The sequence below is a fragment of the Papaver somniferum genome, chromosome 9 (assembly GCF_003573695.1).
Source record: "Papaver somniferum cultivar HN1 chromosome 9, ASM357369v1, whole genome shotgun sequence".
Classification (NCBI taxonomy): domain Eukaryota; kingdom Viridiplantae; phylum Streptophyta; class Magnoliopsida; order Ranunculales; family Papaveraceae; genus Papaver; species Papaver somniferum.
In genome coordinates this window covers 40,825,606-40,844,932 of record NC_039366.1, presented here as the reverse complement: position 1 = coordinate 40,844,932, position 19,327 = coordinate 40,825,606, and the positions used below count along the sequence as shown (strand labels likewise).

The window sequence follows — 19,327 nt, the reverse complement described above, 5'->3', positions numbered from 1 at the left end:
ACAATTGGGTTACGTCTAAGAAGAACCTCATTTCGATGAAGAAAAGTCGTTCTTTACTGTGTCAAGGGCTGAGTGCACCACGTCCCAAAAAAACTATTAACGTCTCTTACGCTCCATCGCCAGTTATAGAACATTGGGACGATAGACGTGGTCGTAAAATCGATGTGAGTCTCTTGGACGAGGTGACCACCGGTCATGAAGCTAGTGAGAAATAGATGATGTGGTACTTGGGTTGGGCTCGTCCTACTGTGATTAGGGAAATGACTGCTGAAGAATTGGATCGTAAGAGGAAGATGGCATCGAAAGACCCGGCAACAAGTCTTAAGTTCTTTGTAAGTATTTTAGAGTTGCATTATCAAATTACTGTTTTAAGATTACATTATCGAATCATTATATTAATTGTTTGGTTTTTAATTGAAAATATAAGGAGCATTTGAAGACCTTTGTGAAGGTGTTGTGTTGCGCGAAAGACAGAGGAGAGCCTTTGTCGATTGAAGAGCAAAGCAAACACATTGACTATGCTTGCAATATTGACAATGAGGATGCCTATGAAATGTTCAAGTAAGCTGATGCTGAAGTAAAGAGGTAAGAAAAATCCAGGGGGGAGAAAAATCCAAGATGAATGCTGACAAAAAGAGGGCTTGTAGTGGTCGTGGTGGTGAAGATAGTAGTAGTGGTGGTGTTTCTAAACGGGGCCGTGGTCTTGGTGGTGAATGAATGCTTTCCTAGTTTATTTCTTTATGTTGTGGTGGACACATGTTAAAGTTAATGGTTGGAAAATGTTTTCTTAAGGTTTATGGGACATGTTTTCGTATTTTGGACAAAAAGTGTTGGATTTCTAGTCGTTGAATGAATGATTTTTTTAGCTATGTAAAGTTTCAGTATTTATGCCGGCATGCTTTTTTTAAGTTACAGAGCGACCAAACCAGGGCCTACAAGGTTTTGAACTGTCATATTGTCGGCCCTGACACCAGAAATTATTTGCATACCAGGGTCGGCAGGGTAATCAAATCAAAACCTAGCTGGTTGTTATGACGCAGGAAGGGTATTATATTATTGAACCTTCCGGCCATGTGTTGCAGCAAATACCTTCTCCTGATGCCTAAAATCATCAAAGGTCGACATGGTTATATATTATGTTCCTTGCCGACCACATCATAGCCGGCACGCTAGTGACCAAATACCGTTCCGACGGTTAAACAGAAAATTGTATGAAATCCTGATGCCTAAAAGTCATAAGGTTGGCATGGTAATAAATTTCCTACCCTGCCGTCCATATCGTAGACAGCATGTTAATGACCAAATACAGTTCCGACGGATACACAGAAGAAAATGTTCTCCTGATACCTAAAATCATCATAAGGTCAGCATGGTAACAAAATTTCGACCCTGCCGGCCGAACTTAGTCGGAAAACTGGGGAAAAAAAACCGTGCCGGCAATTTTAAAATTAAAATTTTTCGCAAGTACAATTGCATTGATTGACTTGTACTTATGCACTATAACGGCCAAATTTGGGCACCATCCTATAAATACACTACTTATCTCCACAAAACAACACATAACTATTTGCATGTACTTTCCAAATCTCATATCATCATACGCTCCATCTAACTCACCCAATGGCTCTCTACATATAACAATGGATCCATTTGATTCTAATGAATATTTGGCAATCACCAAAGCTTGGTATGCGGAAAAACGACTTAGACGTCAATCCTCCGAAAGGGTGGGTTCCACAACCTTTTGGCCTAGGGTACACAACAAATTTAGCCAAGAGTTTGGGAATCCTAATGCAAGGAGTGTTCAACAAGTCCATGAGAGGCACCTAGTCATCAAAAACGCGATACTTGCTTTTTTAGCTCTCCAACCTCGGATTTTTAACACTCGCCCATTTGTAGGTAATTTTGTGTGTTTTTTTACGTAACCCATATTGTTTTATCTTCCAATGAAACACCACTAACAAATGTAAGTTTATTTTTGTGCTTTTGTAGCATGAAGTCGTGAAAGCGCGCTACTTGGAGGAAAAGGGGGAAGCATTCGCGTTCGATGCAAGCTATCACTTCTTGGCAGAAAGAATCCCAGAGGATAACCCGGAATACTTGGATGATGTATCGTCTCTGGAGAAGGAAGATTGATGGCTTTAGAAATTTATTATAGGCTTTATGGGTAGACCTCTACGTAAACCCTCACGAGAATATAACTCGTCCTCTAGGGTCGCATAGGGGCTCAAAGGCTTGATGCACATGCTAAGTGCATTCGTTTTTCCGTCGACAAGGAGTTGTATTTTATGTTTCAATCAATGTAGTAACCAAAATTGCATGAATAAAATGAATTGTATCTATTAGAATTCAATTTTTTTTTTTTGTTGGGATAACCAAAGTCGGCAAGGTTATAAGATTATTACAGTGCAGGCTAAATTCTAGCCGGCAAGGTAAGAAAGTTAATAAATGTCGACTACAAAAAGCCAGCAATGTAATAAATCACTACCATGCCAACTACCTACGCATTAATAACAGTCTCCTGTGTGTCAAAAAATATTACAGCCGACATCTTCTTCATTCGTATACCTTGTCGGCCATACTAAGTCGGCACTTTCTTCATTTTTCGACCTTGCGAGCCTAAAATGGTCGGCATGATCTTCATTCGTCAACCTTGACGACCTTTCATACTTTCAGAACGGAAAGTGTGGTTTTATTCTTTGATTTTGAGTATGATTTCATACAACAATTTGCAATCCCCTTTTTAGAAGTGTTTCGGTTGTGTGTTTCATTTTCGTTGCAAGAGATATTCTCAAAAAATCATCAAAAATCATCCCACAAAAGTTCAATCAAAAATAAAATTTCATAACTTAAATTCATAAGTTTTAATCTATTCAATCAATGTAAACTCAATTAATTAATCTAATCATAATTTTTAGTGTTAACAAAACAAGGACATATTAGCCATTTAGAAAATACAAGGTTAAGGGGTGGCTTCTTTTACTTCAAAATGTCTTGAGTTTTGTCTCATTAGGTATACCCCAATTAATGTAGGTATACCCCAATCAAGCCAGATAAATTATGAACAAGAGGATGTCTAACAACTAGAAATAGAAATTCTTTCAGAAGTTAGAAGTAAAAAATACTGCAAACTCCGACATTTTGTTTTTAGAGCATCTCCAACAGTGGGTGCTAAAAATCCTATGTGGCACTTTTATTTAGATCCTTATTTACAAGGTTTTATATACGATGTAAAAATAATAATGTTTTGTTTTTATATGGACGAAGAAAGAAGTGATTTTTATTTTCCTATTGGTATTGGTTTAGAAAAAGTTATTTAGAGATAATAAATAAATAAAATGTTAAAAAGATGACACGGAGGTCATCCAGGATGTCGAGATAAGACTTTCTCTAATACCTTCATATTTATTTTCACACTCCTCATATTTTGTAGGACCCACTGTTGGAGATGATTTGGCTTAAATGAGGGTCTAAAATCCTATGTGTCATAAGAAAATAAAATTATCACCTTCTATTGGAGATGCTCTTAGAAGTCATTTTAAAACTGATTCTAAATTAAAAAAAAAATTAACTTTTCCACTTAAATGTGTATATATTTTTCTTTTCTTTTTGGATAAAACATGATGAATTTCATCCGCCTACATTTCAAGATCGGGATTGTTACATAAATTTTTTGATTGTTACATGGCTTCTGGTTAGGTAAACAACATTGATTATCACTATTACGACAGCACTATGATATTTTCATACCATCATATTAGAAATTTTTTTTGATTTCAACAACACCCAAATTATTTCCAATAAACCAAAGTACAAGGTAATCGGGTTGGTTCAAATGGCAACGTTAGTTTTGTCATGTACAAAACCAAATACAGTAACATCCCTTCACAAAGTAGATGTGTTAGTCCCACCATTTATTAAGGTTTTGAATAACAATTAAACTTCTAATTTTGAGTAACTCATTGAACTAAAGCACCACATGATTTCTGGAATGGTATGAATCGTCGGAATCGGCCACTGGAATCGTCGAAATCTGGAACGATATCTTTTTGTCTGTTGTTTCAATTGTTGATGTAGTATCTTTAACAATTGTTGTTAAAGTAGTAACCATTCTTGCCCGAGTTTTTGTTGTTGATGTCGCAACAGATATTGAAGATGAAGTTATTTTGAGGAAATCCAAGTTCCCCCTCTTGATCGCCATCACTGTATAACCCAGAGGAGACAAATCCATGGATAATACCCAGGCTTAAACTGAGATTTAAAACCTAAACAAGAGAAAATAAAATGTTTTGAAGAATCTGGATCAAACATCTAAAAACGATTGCAGAGAGAGTAGATAGAAATAAAGATCAAGATGTTGTTGATCTACCAGTTTGGTCCTATGGAATCGATCTGGGCTGATTAGATTCAAACGTCTTTAGGATTTTGGAACGCAAGAAAAGGGAGGAGGTTTTAGGATCCCTCTTTTATATATATATATAGAAAAGTGATTTCTTATGTGGTATTAAAACACCCTTTCAGTATACCTATTAAATATGAATAGTTAAACATTCAAAATACTATGCAAAAGGAAAATGGAATGATAAAAAAACTCGTTCACTTTGTTAAGATATGGTCAAGATATGATATATCTTGACATTATTGTGTTTGTTATTTGGTTGTAACTGCATATATATTCTTTCTGTATATATCCTAGATATTGTTAGGTGTATCTTTTATTTGCCTTATCTAGTTGTTAGGTGTATCTTTTATTTTCCTTATCTAGTTGTGTAAACATGTATAAATCAGGACTTTGCCTATCAATGAAGATACATAGAATTATTCTCACAACTACATTAGAATCTCAATGCTTATGTTTATCATGGAATCAGAGCTAGGAAAGATATGAGAACCAGTTTCCGCTGCAATACAATCCAGAGAAAATACAACCCAGAGAAAACATAGTAATCATGTCAAGAGAAGATTCTCAACCTATCACTGTCCGTTTTGATGGAACCAATTACAATCACTGGTCATTCCTCATGAGGAGTTTTCTTAAAGGAAAGAGTATGTGGAAGTATGTCGATGGTATAGAAAGGAAACCTACAACAAGCAGTTCTGTTGAAAAAGGGAAAGAAAATGAAACACAGAAAAAGGATCCAAAAGAAGAATGGGAGATTAACAATCACAGGATTCTCACTTGGATTGGAAACACAATCATTCCTTCCATAAGCATGCAACTCACAAGTTTTGAGGTATCCAAAGATGTATGGGATTTTCTTTCGAAAAGGTACACCCAAATCAACTTTGCTCAGAGGTATAAACTCAAAAAAGATATTAGATCTATGAAACAATCGCATGATCAGTCTATTTCTGTTTTTCATTCTGAGATGTCTTTAATATGGAATCAATTAGCACTCATGGAACCAATATGGACCGTAGATTTGGAATTGTGGCAGAAGTATAGAGAGGAAACACGTTTATTTCAGTTTCTAATGGCTTTGCGTGATGAGTTTGAGTCTGTTAGGGCATCAGTCCTTCATCGTTCACCTCTTCCCAAGGTGTAAGTTGCTTTGTCTGAACTTATTACAGAAGAAACAAGGAAAAGAATCACACCGGGGATATCAGGAGTATTTGTTGTGCCCTCACGATCCATCCCTAACAATTTTCCAAGAAACTCAAATGCTCAAGTGCAACGTGATATGTCTCAAGTACAGTGTCATAACTGCAAGACCTTTGGACACTTGGAAAGGAATTGCAATCTCCCATCGGCCAATACATCACCTGCTGCCACAATACCTGACACACCAACAACACAGTGTGGGTATTGTAAGGAATTATGTCACTCATCTAGATTCTGCACCTCACCAACCTCAAGAAACATGAGAAGGATCAATGCTAATGGAGGATACAAATTCATACACCTACCAGATTTATGGCAGCTCCAGTTTCATATGAAACATCGACAACCTCATCTGCATTAGTTTTACCTGGTGGTGGTTCAGCACCAAACCTTGATGATAGTCAAGAGATGATTAAACAAGCACTCTCAATTGGTAACAACCCTACAGCTGCATCTTCCTTCTATCTCCTCGGGTATTTATTCAACATAATGGTTTCTCGACTCAGGAGCATCAAACCATATGACTTTTAATCAAAATCTTTTTGAAAGTCTTCATCCTGTCATCACCCCTAAGATTCATATTGTTGATGGATCAACAGTAACTGCAAGTAATATAGGCTTGGTCAACAATTCAAATAACTTTTATGTACCAGATGTGCTTCTTGTTCCAAATATTACAATGAATCTTATTTCAGTTGGTCAACTGTGTGATCAAGGTTATAACACATATTGTTTTCCTTTTTGTTGTGCTATACAGGATCTCAAAACTGGGAAGCTAGTTTGGATAGTCCGTAGAGTTGGTCGGTTGTATCTCCTTCAATCTCTTGCTCTCTCAGCGGAATCTAAAATTCATGTCGTAGCTGCTACTCCCACTGCACATGTGTCAATATCTCCCTTCATGTCTTGACATTCTAGGTTAGGTCATGTTTCCTTTTCTCGTCTTTCATATATGATCAATAAGGGTTTACTAGGAGATACTCGGTTATATAAAGAACCAAATTGCATCTCTTGTAAGCTGGAAAAACAACCAGCTCTTTCTTTTAATCTTAGCACTTCTGTCTCAACTGAACCTTTTGCTCTTATACATTCTAATGTCTGGGGTAAATCTCCAATTATGTCAAAGGGAGGTGCTTTGTATTATGTCATTTTTATTGATGATTATTCGCGTTATACATGGGTATATCTATCAGCTCTAGAGCAGATTTTCTTAAGTTATATGTTGATTTCTTAACCATGATAAAAACTCAGTTTGGTAAAGTGATCAAAGTTTTTCGTGCTGATCAAGGAGGGGAATATATTTCCAATCCATTCAAAGAATTTCTTAAAACCCAAGGCATCATTCTTCAACTGTCATGTACTGAAACTCCAGAACAAAATGGAGTTGCAGAACGTAAACACCGTCATATTATAGAGACAACTAGAACTTAGTTAATTTCTGGGTCAGTTCCTTCAAATTTCTGGGGAGAATCAGTCCTTTCTGCAGTCTACATCATCAATAGAGTCCCAACAACTGTCATAGGAGGAATGTCACCTTATGAGCGTCTCTATGGTAAGAAACCAAACTATTCTGAGCTTCGAGTCTTTGGCTCAACTTGTTTTGTACTCCTTCCAGAACGTGAACGTCATAAACTTGGTCAAAAGAATGTCTTTTGTGTCTTCCTTGGTTATGGTATTGAACAAAAAGGGTATCGTTGTTATGATCCAGTTAATAGAAAGCTTCGTGTCTCTCGTCATGTCACATTCTGGGAGAAAGTTCCATTCTGGTCACTTCCAAGCAACAAATCATCATCTTTTGAGTCTTTCACTTATTCTGATCCATTTCCTAGTGAATCCAATCCTAGCACTTTTCCTATATCTACTCCTGAAAGTCCATGTCCTCTAGTTTTTGATCCACCAAATACGGATGACCAAGACCACTCTACGACTTAACCTAACAGGGCAACTCAGGAACGAGATCCTGATTCTAAAGAAAATTCTTTGCCACCTCGCAATCGAAGACCACCATCTAAGTATGCAGACTATCATTGTTCCTTGTCTTCTATTTTGTCATTTTATGAACCAAAAACATACAGAGAAGCTGCAGCCATTCCAGAATGGCAAGATTCAATGGATGATGAATTAACATGCAGAGGCAGGCACGTGGAAAATGGTGGACCTTCCTCCTGGAAAATCATTTGTTGGAAGCAGATGGGTCTATAAAGTTAAGACCAAGTCAGATGGTGAGTTTGAACGATGTAAATCACGAGTTGTTGCAAAAGGTTATACACAAGAGTATGGTGTTGACTATGAAGAAACATTTGCACCAGTGGCCAGAATGGTTACATGATAGACACATTTTTGTGTCTAATTTGTCCTCAATGCCTGTATTGTTGGAACTCTATTTTTGTACTAATATTGTGTTTTTATATTTGTTTAGGTGTTTTTGGAGAAAATACCCTTGTATGGAAAGAGTTGCTCAAAAAGTGATGATTTACACCCCGGAGAAATGTCCTGGAGGCGCCCCAGAAATGTACCGGAAACGTCCCAGAAATGTCCCGGAGGAAACCAGAAAAATTACTATTTCAACCCAAGAATTACTATTTCAGCCCAAATTGCTAAAGGGACACCCGTACAGGATTAGGGGGAGGACATTTTGTTCTCAAAAAATTCAAATTTTGAGAAATGGCGGGAAACCAAGAACAGGTTCTGGCAGATTTTTGTTTCAATTTTTGAACGATCTACAAAGAGATTCAATGGCTGAAACTTGGTGGGATTGTTCCTGGGACATGTATAAATCTATTGGTTGCGCTCTGGTCGATCGAATTTGGCTACGATTAGCTAGGGAAGTCACGGGTAGAAAACAGAGCTGCACGTGCAGGAAAGGGATAATCGTGAGTTCTGGGAGGATCAATGTGTGTTCTGATGATGTTTGAGGGTTCGAGAAACATCTTGGGTGATGACTAGATGATTTGGAACGTACTGGGGGATATCTAACGCGTGAAGAATCTAATTCAGGAAACTTTTGCTCAAGAAAATAAAATAAAATATTCCGAGTTATGAAGATTTTATACGAGTTAATGAGAGGGATTAAAGGCTTCTGGAGGGTATAAAAGGACCCCTTGGGTCGAGTAGAAGGCGGTCGAGAGTTTGGGGAGGTTTGGAGGCGAGCAGAGAGGCGCAGGAGGAGTTGCAGAGAAGTTACCTGCTGCTGCTGCTGCCATTAACACGCCTGAAGAACACGAAGAACGGACTCGCAGAAGCAGTCGTTCTTCAACAGTGAAATCGACTGTCGGTTGTGGGTAGTAGTTCTTCAACGACAACAGCACCTCAGTTCTGTCGTTGATTCTGGACGCCTTCTGTGGGTCGCAGAGTTCTGTTTTACATCAATTTCTTGTATTTCTCTTCATTGTAAAACACTTTTGAGCATCAATGAAATATTTTGAGAGCATTTTTACTATGATGAGTTAAACCCCAACACTGGGGCGACGGAGGAGGCCGAGCTTCATAAATGGGTAATTTTATTAATTCTTTTTAAGACTTTTGCATTAAAAATTAATTGAAATATGATTTGATTAAATTAGGTGTTATTTGATTAGATGGGTCATGCTTAGCTTAGGTGATTTGATGTTCCATGCTTAACATTTACAACCAATGTTTTGAGAATCGACTTTGGCAAAATAAGAGTCCATATATGTTTTGAGCTATTATTGTTGAGAATAAATCATTAAGCCTTATGTTATGAAGATTGGCCGAATCATTAGTCCCAGTACCTCTCTACCAATTTGTCAATATTTGTATATATATTTATTTTCTAAAAAATTATCCTTCACAAGTCCGAGAGTTTGAACCTCATTACTACAACCACGAAAATCTTATAATCATTTTGGCGCCGCCGACGCGTATTTGTGCTTAGGTAGAATTTTTAGGTTTATTTTTTATATTATTTGTTCCTTTTTACTTTGTCTTTTTGTCTTTGGATTACAGGTTCCAAGTGGAGCACTAAGGACTTGGATAGGAAAAAGCTTAAAGCGAAAAGCGAAAAGAGAAGAAAAAAGGACAATTTTAGGATTTAATTTTTAATTTTTAATTTTTTTTTTAGAGTTTGTGAGGAAAACTATAATTTTTTTTTTTTTTTTTTATTTTGGACTTTGGACTTTAAACAATTGGACTTTAATTTTTTTTTTTAACCCTACGGAAGGGTATTATTATTAAAAAAAAAATTTATTATATAAACTGTGTGCAGGGAAGGACGACGATTACTATATCGTCTCGGCCCCTCGGGTTCGCACACGGCATAGGAGTCGTGGCCCGAATCGACGACAACGGTTCATCCCCCGTCTGGTACGGGAGGTAAGTCCAATCGAAACACCCGCGAATCTCCTGCAAGCGGGTTACTGTCTGCCTTAAGGTGATAATTGTTTGAGGACGAACCAGACTGTCTTTATTTTCCTAGTAAAGGGCAAGGCCTGGCCTAAACAAGATAAGGGTTCGGATTTCATCACCGCTCCCTTCTTGCCCGCCTTAGGAAAACGAAACCTAACGCGAACCCAAGCTTAAAATTTGGAATATAACGAGACAGATAGGGTAACGATCTTAATAGGAAACTCGTTCGAAAAATATTGGTTGCTCTTTAAGCACACTTCAAAGTTCATGATGGTTTCTGTGAGTTGAATGCGTGACTGCGCCGCCTTGTGATAGCGGTGAGGCCTTGGGTATCAAAGCTCCACTGAGCTTCCCTCGCCTCGATTCAACTTACATTAGCTCGGATTGATTCCAGAGGGGTGTGCTCAAATTGCAACGAATTCCCTTTCGAAAGATAGAAGCTGGTCTAGAAACAATCTAAGTGGAGCCATCATGCTTTTTGTTTGCTAGAAATCTTTAGGTTTGTTTTGGTGGAGTCGAGTCGGCCTTGTTTGTGGTTGTGTAGAATTCCCTTGCAATTAAGAATGTCGAACTGGTATGATAGAAGCCAATACAATGAGTATCGACCTGAATTTGAATATGGACATCATCCTTTTTATGACCATGTTGGGAATAGTGGTTGGGAACGCCATCCTTTGGAAGGATATGGGTCATACCATGGTGAGCCCAATTACTATCCACACATGCATCAGTCTTACGAGCAAGAAGATTATAGTACTAGTTCTTCGTCTCTAGAGGATACAATCAAACTATTGAAAACTAGTCTGTATTATGATCCTTCTGAACCTGCTCTTCCTCTAGAAGAGTCTCTCAAACAATTAACTGAGAATACAAATAGGTTTGTGTTAGAAATGAATAAACAAAATGCACCCATGAGTGAACCTTCTATACACGATACCATAAGGAAGTCATGTGAGTCGATTCAAAAGCTTTTATTCGAGGCCCAGAACAGAACTGCTCAAGATAGTCTTAATTTCCAATATAGTGTTTCCAATTCTACCCTTGATATCAATAGTGAATATTTGCCCAATCTAGAGGACGAGGTTAGAATAAAAGACACTACTTTAGATAAGTTTCAATCATCTTCGTACTATTATGATGATGAGGATAGTAGTGATGAAGAATCTGAAATATGTAGGCATAGTGATCAGGAATCTAATAATCCAATTGAGCTTTATAGTGATTATATTATTTCTACTTCAAATCCAAATAATTTTTATGATTATTCACCTATTCAAGAGGACGAGGATTTGATTAGGAATACCACCGTTTTAGACGATGTAGTATTTCCTTTTGATTACGAAGCCGATAGTGGTTTAGAGGAGCGGGTTTATTCTGAAAATGCTGTTTTAGAGTCTACCGACTTAGAAACAATAATCTTGAATGAAGAACATAGACTCGTAGAGATGAGTAAAGATGCACTACCTGATAATAAATTAGAAGAATCAATTGACCATTTTCAAGAATCTAATGATCCAGAAATTAGGGAGATTGTAACTAGTCTATCTAGAGACACTAAAAACTCTAAGTTTGGGGGTGATTATCACCTTCATAGTGCCTTACCTTTAACTCTCAGAAAGTCCCTTCACTTAGGACTTGATATCTCTGCCTCGACAATTTTACAAGATTACCTTCATACTCGTTTTCCCGAACCTAATGATGTCTTGAAAAAGGTTCAGTCGTTAGAAACCCATCCTCTGGTTGATGTGGTTTGCCCAGGCTATGATACCCAGATTGACTTTGTTTTCCCACCAAATAGTTTTCTTCCAATTGTGGGAACGTATAGATTTCAAATGTGTCACTTATTAAGTTCTGAGACTAAGCCTTAAGTACTTTAGGAAATTAGAATCGACACATTTGCTTCAGAATGACCACTGCTCTGACTGTGGTCAACTTTGTAAGTCATACCTAATTGACTTAGAGGATCCTAAATTATTTAGGTTATTTTGTGACTCCAGGTTCTTATCTGAGTTTTTCCAGACTCTAGGACCTAATAATTTGGATCCTACCTATGAGGAAATGCATCCGAGGAAAATTATCTATTTAGACCCCTTCATAGAACCTGAACCTGAACCGCAATTAGCGATAGTTATCCAGAAACTAGGTAAGGGCACGTTAGTCTTGTTCATTTTCTTGGTTCATTGCAGTTTCCTTTTGTCAGCTCTTTTTGGTTTTAAAGACCCACAGTTATTCCGGCTATTGTTATATGGTTCGAGTTGACTAAACCTTTCCTACGTCTGGCTGAAGACTTTAAACTTAGCACTTCTTGGGAGGTAACCCAATATTCTTGCGACACGGTAATATCCTTCCTTATCTCTTTTGCTTCAAGTGGTAACAGTTTCTCCTTGTTCATGCTTTTAGTTTCATCTTTAGAACATTGAGGACAATGTTAGATTTAAGTTTGGGGGTATGGGAGAAACTTTTTAGTTGCATAATAAATAAACTCCAGAGCCTAGAAATTTACGCCTATTAAGGATAACACTAACCAATCTAAGTGGATGGAAACATTTTTGTTTTAGGAGTTGAGGAACCAATCTGACTAGATGGAAACATCTATAGAGTCTATTCATAAAAGCACAAAGCTCAGGTGTTAGAAATAACATGATAGTTTCGCCATATCTTGTCGAGTCCTTTTCACTTTCTATTTTGAGTTTTCTTTTGTTTCAAGTGATTTGGTGGGGCACACGATTCAAGTTGTTACCTTTGCTAGGGTGAAATAGAGTGACTGAGTTACCCAAAAAAAAAAAAAAAAAAGACCGGACCAGTTAGACCAATCGGAATAAGTATTAACACTTGGATAGCAATATGCGTGTGTTCTCCCTGTTTCCGTCGCCTAAGCAAGCGTGGAATGCAGGACCCGTGGGAACTATCGTGTAATCTGCTGACAAGAAGCATGCGCTTGGATCAAAAAGATCTATTCATGCCGTTAAGTTAAAAAAAAATGGTTATTGTTATGTGTAGTCAACTGCTGGTTCCCTTGTATATGCAAGTTGTGTTGACCTAGAGTTAAGTTATTGACCACTGGTTCCCTTGTATATGCCAGTGTGTTAATATTAGTCAGACCGGTATCTCAGTCATTTAGGTTAGGTTCATCTTGGCAGAGGCTTTCAGACAGATATGGGAAACACCGTTCGCTTTTCAACCATCTACATTTTTCTTTTTCCATCTTCTAAATCTTTTCATGTGATTAGTCTGACTCCGAGTATGATGTCCATCGTGAAACTATCTTAGTAGAGCTCTGTCACTTATATGAATTTTAGTATGCTTGAGTGCAAACTCGTGTACAACAATTGGAATTTCGCATCAGGGTTCTTCCTATTAGATTCAATAATTGTATGCCAACCAAGGAGGTTCTTTAGTGCTTTCCAAGATTTTTCGTAGATTGCTAGGGTCTGGAGTATTGGTTTTTGTGGGTACACCTCTGATAAACCCACCCGAGATTAACTCGGTCACTTTTCAAGAATAAATTTGCTCGAGGACTAGCAAATAATAAGTTTGGGGGTATTTAATAGACACATTTTTGTGTCTAATTTGTCCTCAATGCCTGTATTGTTGGAACTCTATTTTTGTACTAATATTGTATTTTTATATTTGTTTAGGTGTTTTTGGAGAAAATACCATTGTATGGAAAGAGTTGCTCAAAAAGTGATGATTTACACCCCGGAGAAATGTCCTGGAGGCGCCCCAGAAATGTACCGGAAACGTCCCAGAAATGTCCCGGAGGAAACCAGAAAAATTACTATTTCAACCCAAGAATTACTATTTCAGCCCAAATTGCTAAAGGGACACCCGTACAGGATTAGGGAGAGGACATTTTGTTCTCAAAAAATTCAAATTTTGAGAAATGGCGGGAAACCAAGAACAGGTTCTGGCAGATTTTTGTTTCAATTTTTGAACGATCTACAAAGAGATTCAATGGCTGAAACTTGGTGGGATTGTTCCTGGGACATGTATAAATCTATTGGTTGCGCTCTGGTCGATCGAATTTGGCTAGGATTAGCTAGGGAAGTCACGGGCAGAAAACAGAGCTGCACGTGCAGGAAAGGGATAATCGTGAGTTCTGGGAGGATCAATGTGTGTTCTGATGATGTTTGAGGGTTAGAGAAACATATTGGGTGATGACTAGATGATTTGGAACGTACTGGGGGATATCTAACGCGTGAAGAATCTAATTCAGGAAACTTTTGCTCAAGAAAATAAAATAAAATATTCCGAGTTATGAAGATTTTATACGAGTTAATGAGAGGGATTAAAGGCTTCTGGAGGGTATAACAGGACCCCTTGGGTCGAGTAGAAGGCGGTCGAGAGTTTGGGGAGGTTTGGAGGCGAGCAGAGAGGCGCAGGAGGAGTTGCAGAGAAGTTACCTGCTGCTGCTGCTGCCATTAACACGCCTGAAGAACACGAAGAACGGACTCGCAGAAGCAGTCGTTCTTCAACAGTGAAATCGACTGTCGGTTGATGGTCGTAGTTCTTCAACGACAACAGCACCTCAGTTCTGTCGTTGATTCTGGACGCCTTCTGTTGGTCGCAGAGTTCTGTTTTACATCAATTTCTTGTATTTCTCTTCATTGTAAAACACTTTTGAGCATCAATGAAATATTTTGAGAGCATTTTTACTATGATGAGTTAAACCCCAACACTGGGGCGACGGAGGAGGCCGAGCTTCATAAATGGGTAATTTTATTAATTCTTTTTAAGACTTTTGCATTAAAAATTAATTGAAATATGATTTGATTAAATTGGGTGTTATTTGATTAGATGGGTCATGCTTAGCTTAGGTGATTTGATGTTCCATGCTTAACATTTACAACCAATGTTTTGAGAATCGACTTTGGAAAAATAAGAGTCCTATGTTTTGAGCTATTATTGTTGAGAATAAATCATTAAGCCTTATGTTATGAAGATTGGCCGAATCATTAGTCCCAGTACCTCTCTACCAATTTGTCAATATTTGTATATATATTTATTTTCTAAAAAATTATCCTTCACATGTCCGAGAGTTTGAACCTCATTACTACAACCACGAAAATCTTATAATCATTACAGTTCGTACATTACTTGTTGTTGCTGCAGCACGAAAATGGGGGCTTCATCAAATGGACGTGAAAAACGTGTTTCTTCATGGTGAGTTACAAGAAGAGGTTTACATGCAACCTCTTCCTGGTTTGCCTGATGAACCTAATCAAGTATGTAAGCTTCGACGGGCATTATATGGACTCAAACAAGAACCTCGTGCTTGGTTTGAGAAGTTTAGCAATGTAATTCTCCAGTATGGCTTTATACAAAGCTTCTGTGATTCAGCTATGTTTGTCAGATCGTCAGAAAAAGGAATTGTCATTCTTCTCTTGTATGTTGACGACATGGTTATTACTAGCAGTGATCTACAAGGTATTACTGAACTCAAATCATATCTCAGTGATTGTTTTAAGATGAAAGATTTTGGATCTTTAAGTTACTTTCTTGGCATTGAAGTTGGCATGTCACCCAATGGTTATTTCATATCACAAGTCAAATATGCATCTGAGATTCTACAGCGTGCAGGGCTATCTGACAATAAGGTAACTGACACACTTCTTGAATTGAATGTAAAATACAGTCCTACAGATGGGACTCTATTGTCTAATCCAACATTGTATCGTCAACTAGTAAGGAGTCTAAATTACTTGACCATTACGAGACCAGACATAAGTCATGTAGTTCACATAGTCAGTCAGTTTATGTCTGCTCCAAGGTCTACTCATTATGCAGCTGTTCTCAGAATTCTAAGATATATCAATGGATCTCTTCATCAAGGTATGTGTTTCTCATCAAAGTATGATCTCACTCTTCAAGCTTACTCAGATTCCGATTGGGCTGGGGATATTAAGGATAGAAAATCTATTACAGGCTATTGTGTGTTCTTGGGAGACTCGTTGATTTCATGGAGAAGTAAGAAACAAAGTGTGGTTTCTGGTTCAAGTGCTGAAGCAGAGTATAGAGAACTTGATCACACCACATCTGAACTCATTTGGTTATGGTGGCTGATAGACACATTTTTGTGTCTAATTTGTCTCGATTCTATATCTTGATAGTTCTCATTCTTGTATTTATTTTGGTATTTTATCTCTTTGTAGGTGTTTTTGGAGAAATAAGCTTTTGCGGCGAAATTGGCTCAAAACGTGGCATTTGAACCTCCATAGCAGACGTACCAGTGACATCCCAGAAATACCCCGGAGGAACCCCGAGAAAAGTGTTGAAAACATCCCAGAAAAATTACTAAACGCACCCAAGGGACAAGTGTTATACGGACTCCAGAAGTGGATAAGGGGCGACAACTGGATAAGGGGTAACCTTTCCCCTTCACGTTCAAAAACTGAAATTGGCGGGGAAAAATGGCAGCAACGAGCGAAACTTGGTTCGAATTTCTCGGCTGTTTTAGAGAGATTCAATCGCTGGAATTTGTTGGGCTGGACGTGATTAAGCATAACATGCTTGGTATGGGCGCTGGAATGGATTGAATTGGGCTAGAAATCGATTTGGAGCAAAACAAAGATGGAGTTATACACGAGACCCTATTGAGATTATTTTTAGAAGTTCTAGAGAGACTAAAGACCTAAAAATCTTTCCAAAGATACATATCTATCTAAGGAAGAGTTTGATACAATCGGGAAAGCTCAGAAACGCGTAGAGAAGAGTTTGGAAAGTGGAGAAGTCCGAGACTTTCTGTCGAAGTAAAGAGAGAATTAAATCGAGTATTAGGGTTCATGTTGGATATAAAAAGGTTGGTTCAAGTCACAGAGAGGGGCAGAAAACTTGAGGAGAGGTTTAGAAGAGAACAGAGAGCAAAAATCACGAGTTGCAGGAAAGCTGTTCTGCTGGCGCTGCTGAAGAACACGAAGAACATCAACCCACGCCCAACTGTCGCAGAACACTGTCGTTGTTCTACAGCACTTCGCTTCTATCGTTGTTGTATCAGTCTTATTCCTTCTGTTTCTCTTGTAACAGTCGATCTGCAACACATATAAACGTTGCGATTGAACTGTTTTACTCCCTTTGAGTCTCTTCACCTTTGAAAACACCTTTTGAGCAATAGAAAAATATGTTGAACCTTATTTTGATATGAGGAGATAAACGCCATTGATGAGGCGATAGAGGAAGCTATTTTTCCAATAAAGAGTGGTATTTTCTATTTATCTTATTTATTACAGTTATTTATATGATTATTTTCCTTGTTTGAGAATTGTTTTAATGATTTTTATTCAACAATTGTGATTTCCATTGATGGTATATGCTTGGACTTAGGTTTTTGATATCCCATGCTTCTGATTTACACTTGTTATTTTAAAAATCTACTTGTTGGAACATCTTAGAATCAAATAAAACGAAAAAATTGAATAAATATAAATATTGGATTTAAATCACTTTGAACTTGGAAAATAGTGGAATCTTAGCCTCAATGTTCTTTTAATATTCATAACAACATCATCTTTGTTTTTGTTTTCTATTTTTGTTTTAGAATTTAAGTCTATATTTTATCCTTCGCAAGTCTGAGAATCGAACCACTTCTATCACTATCTACAATCACATCAATTTTTGGCGCCGCTGACGCGGATTTTCTTTTAGGGTTTTTAGACTTCGTTTTATTTTATTTTATTTTATTTTATTTTATTTCATTTTTTAGGGTTTTTATTATTTTTGTTCTTTTTTACGTTTTTGGGTATTTATCTTTCGTCTACAGGTTTTAGATCATAAAGCGAATTGAGCCAAGGAGTTTGGTGATTTCGTAAAGACTGGAACTTAAAGCATAAAGACTTGGAGCGAAAGCTTAAAGCGAAAAGAACGGAGAAGAAGACAATTTCTTTTTAGATATTTTATTTTATTTTTAATTTTTTTTATTAGGGTTTGTTATTTTTGTAATTTTTCTTTTCTTTTTTGGACACTTGGACATTGGACTTTGGACATTATTATTTTTTTTAAAACCCTAAGGAAGGGTTGGTTTAAATATAAACTGTGTGCATAGAAGGACGATGATTACGATATCGCCTCGGCCTCTCGGGTTCGTACATGACATAGGAGTCGTGGCCCGAGTCGACTTCAACGGTTCTTCGCCCGTCTGGTATGGGAGGTAAGTTTTTCGAAACACCCGCGAATCCCCTGTCAGCGGGTTTACTGTATTCCTTCGTTTGCATAGATGTTGAGGACTTGAAAACGACTGCTTTAATTTCCTAGTAAAGGGCAAGGACTGGACATACAAGATAAGGGTTCGGATTTCATCACCATTCTCTTCTTGCCCGCCGTAGGAAAACGAAACCAAACGCGAACCTAAGCATAAAATTTTGACTAGAACGAGACATATAGGGTAACGAGCTTAATAGGAAAGTCATTAGAAGAATATTGGTTACTCTTTTGAGCATACTTCGAAGTTCTTGAAGGTTTCTGTGAGTTGAATGCGTGACTGCGCCGCCTTGTCACCGGTGAGGCCTTGGGTATAAAATCTCCACTAAGCTTCCCTCGCCTCGATTCAACTTACTTTGACTCGGATTGATTCCATAGGGGTTTACTCAGATTGTAACGAGTTCCTTTTCGAAAGAATATAAGCTGATCTAGAAACAATCTAAGTGGAGCCGTCATGTTTTTTGTTTGCTAGAAATTTAGGTTTGATTTGGTTGAGTCAGCCTTGTTTTGTGTTTGCATAGAATTCCCTACCTTATTCTGTTGCATGCCTGAACGTAAAAGAGACGCCCTAGGTAGATTTGTTAAAGAGAAACCTAGTAGTTCTAATCGTCTTGATTACCTCAATTTAGAAAGTCCGACTCGTGAAGATTTCGTTTGTGAACGTCCGTTTGAGGAAAGAATCCCTGGTAGTCCAATAGCGCCAGAAATGGCAACTTTGAAATCCTTGTTGAATCCTACTAGTACTACTCGTCCCTCGTGTATCAGCTTACCTGAAACTGAAGCAAATTATGAACTTAAGCCTGGAACCTTACAGTTTCTCCCAATCTTTTTAGTGAAAGAAAATGAAAACCCATATTTCCATGTTAGGGATTTTGAGGAAATTTGTAGTACCCTGAAAATTAGAAACCTTGATGATGATGCTTTAAAACTCAGGTTATTCCCCTTTTCCTTAAAAGATAAAGCCAAGTCGTGGCTGTATAGTTTGGCTTCCGAATCAATTGAAACATATGAACAACTTACATCTGCCTTTTTGAACAAGTTTTTCCCTAGGCACAAAACCTCGTCTATTAGGACGCAAATCTGCACGTTTACACAACAGGAGGGAGAATCTTTGTATAGGTATTTGGAAAGGTTCAATGATTTATTATCCCAATGTCCTCATCATGGTTT

The 19,327-nt window shown here is 37.6% G+C and overlaps 1 pseudogene; it reads right to left on the bottom strand.

Moving 5' to 3' along the window:
- Positions 1–19,227: 19,227 nt before the first annotated feature.
- On the bottom strand, positions 19,228–19,327 carry LOC113314542 (annotated as a pseudogene).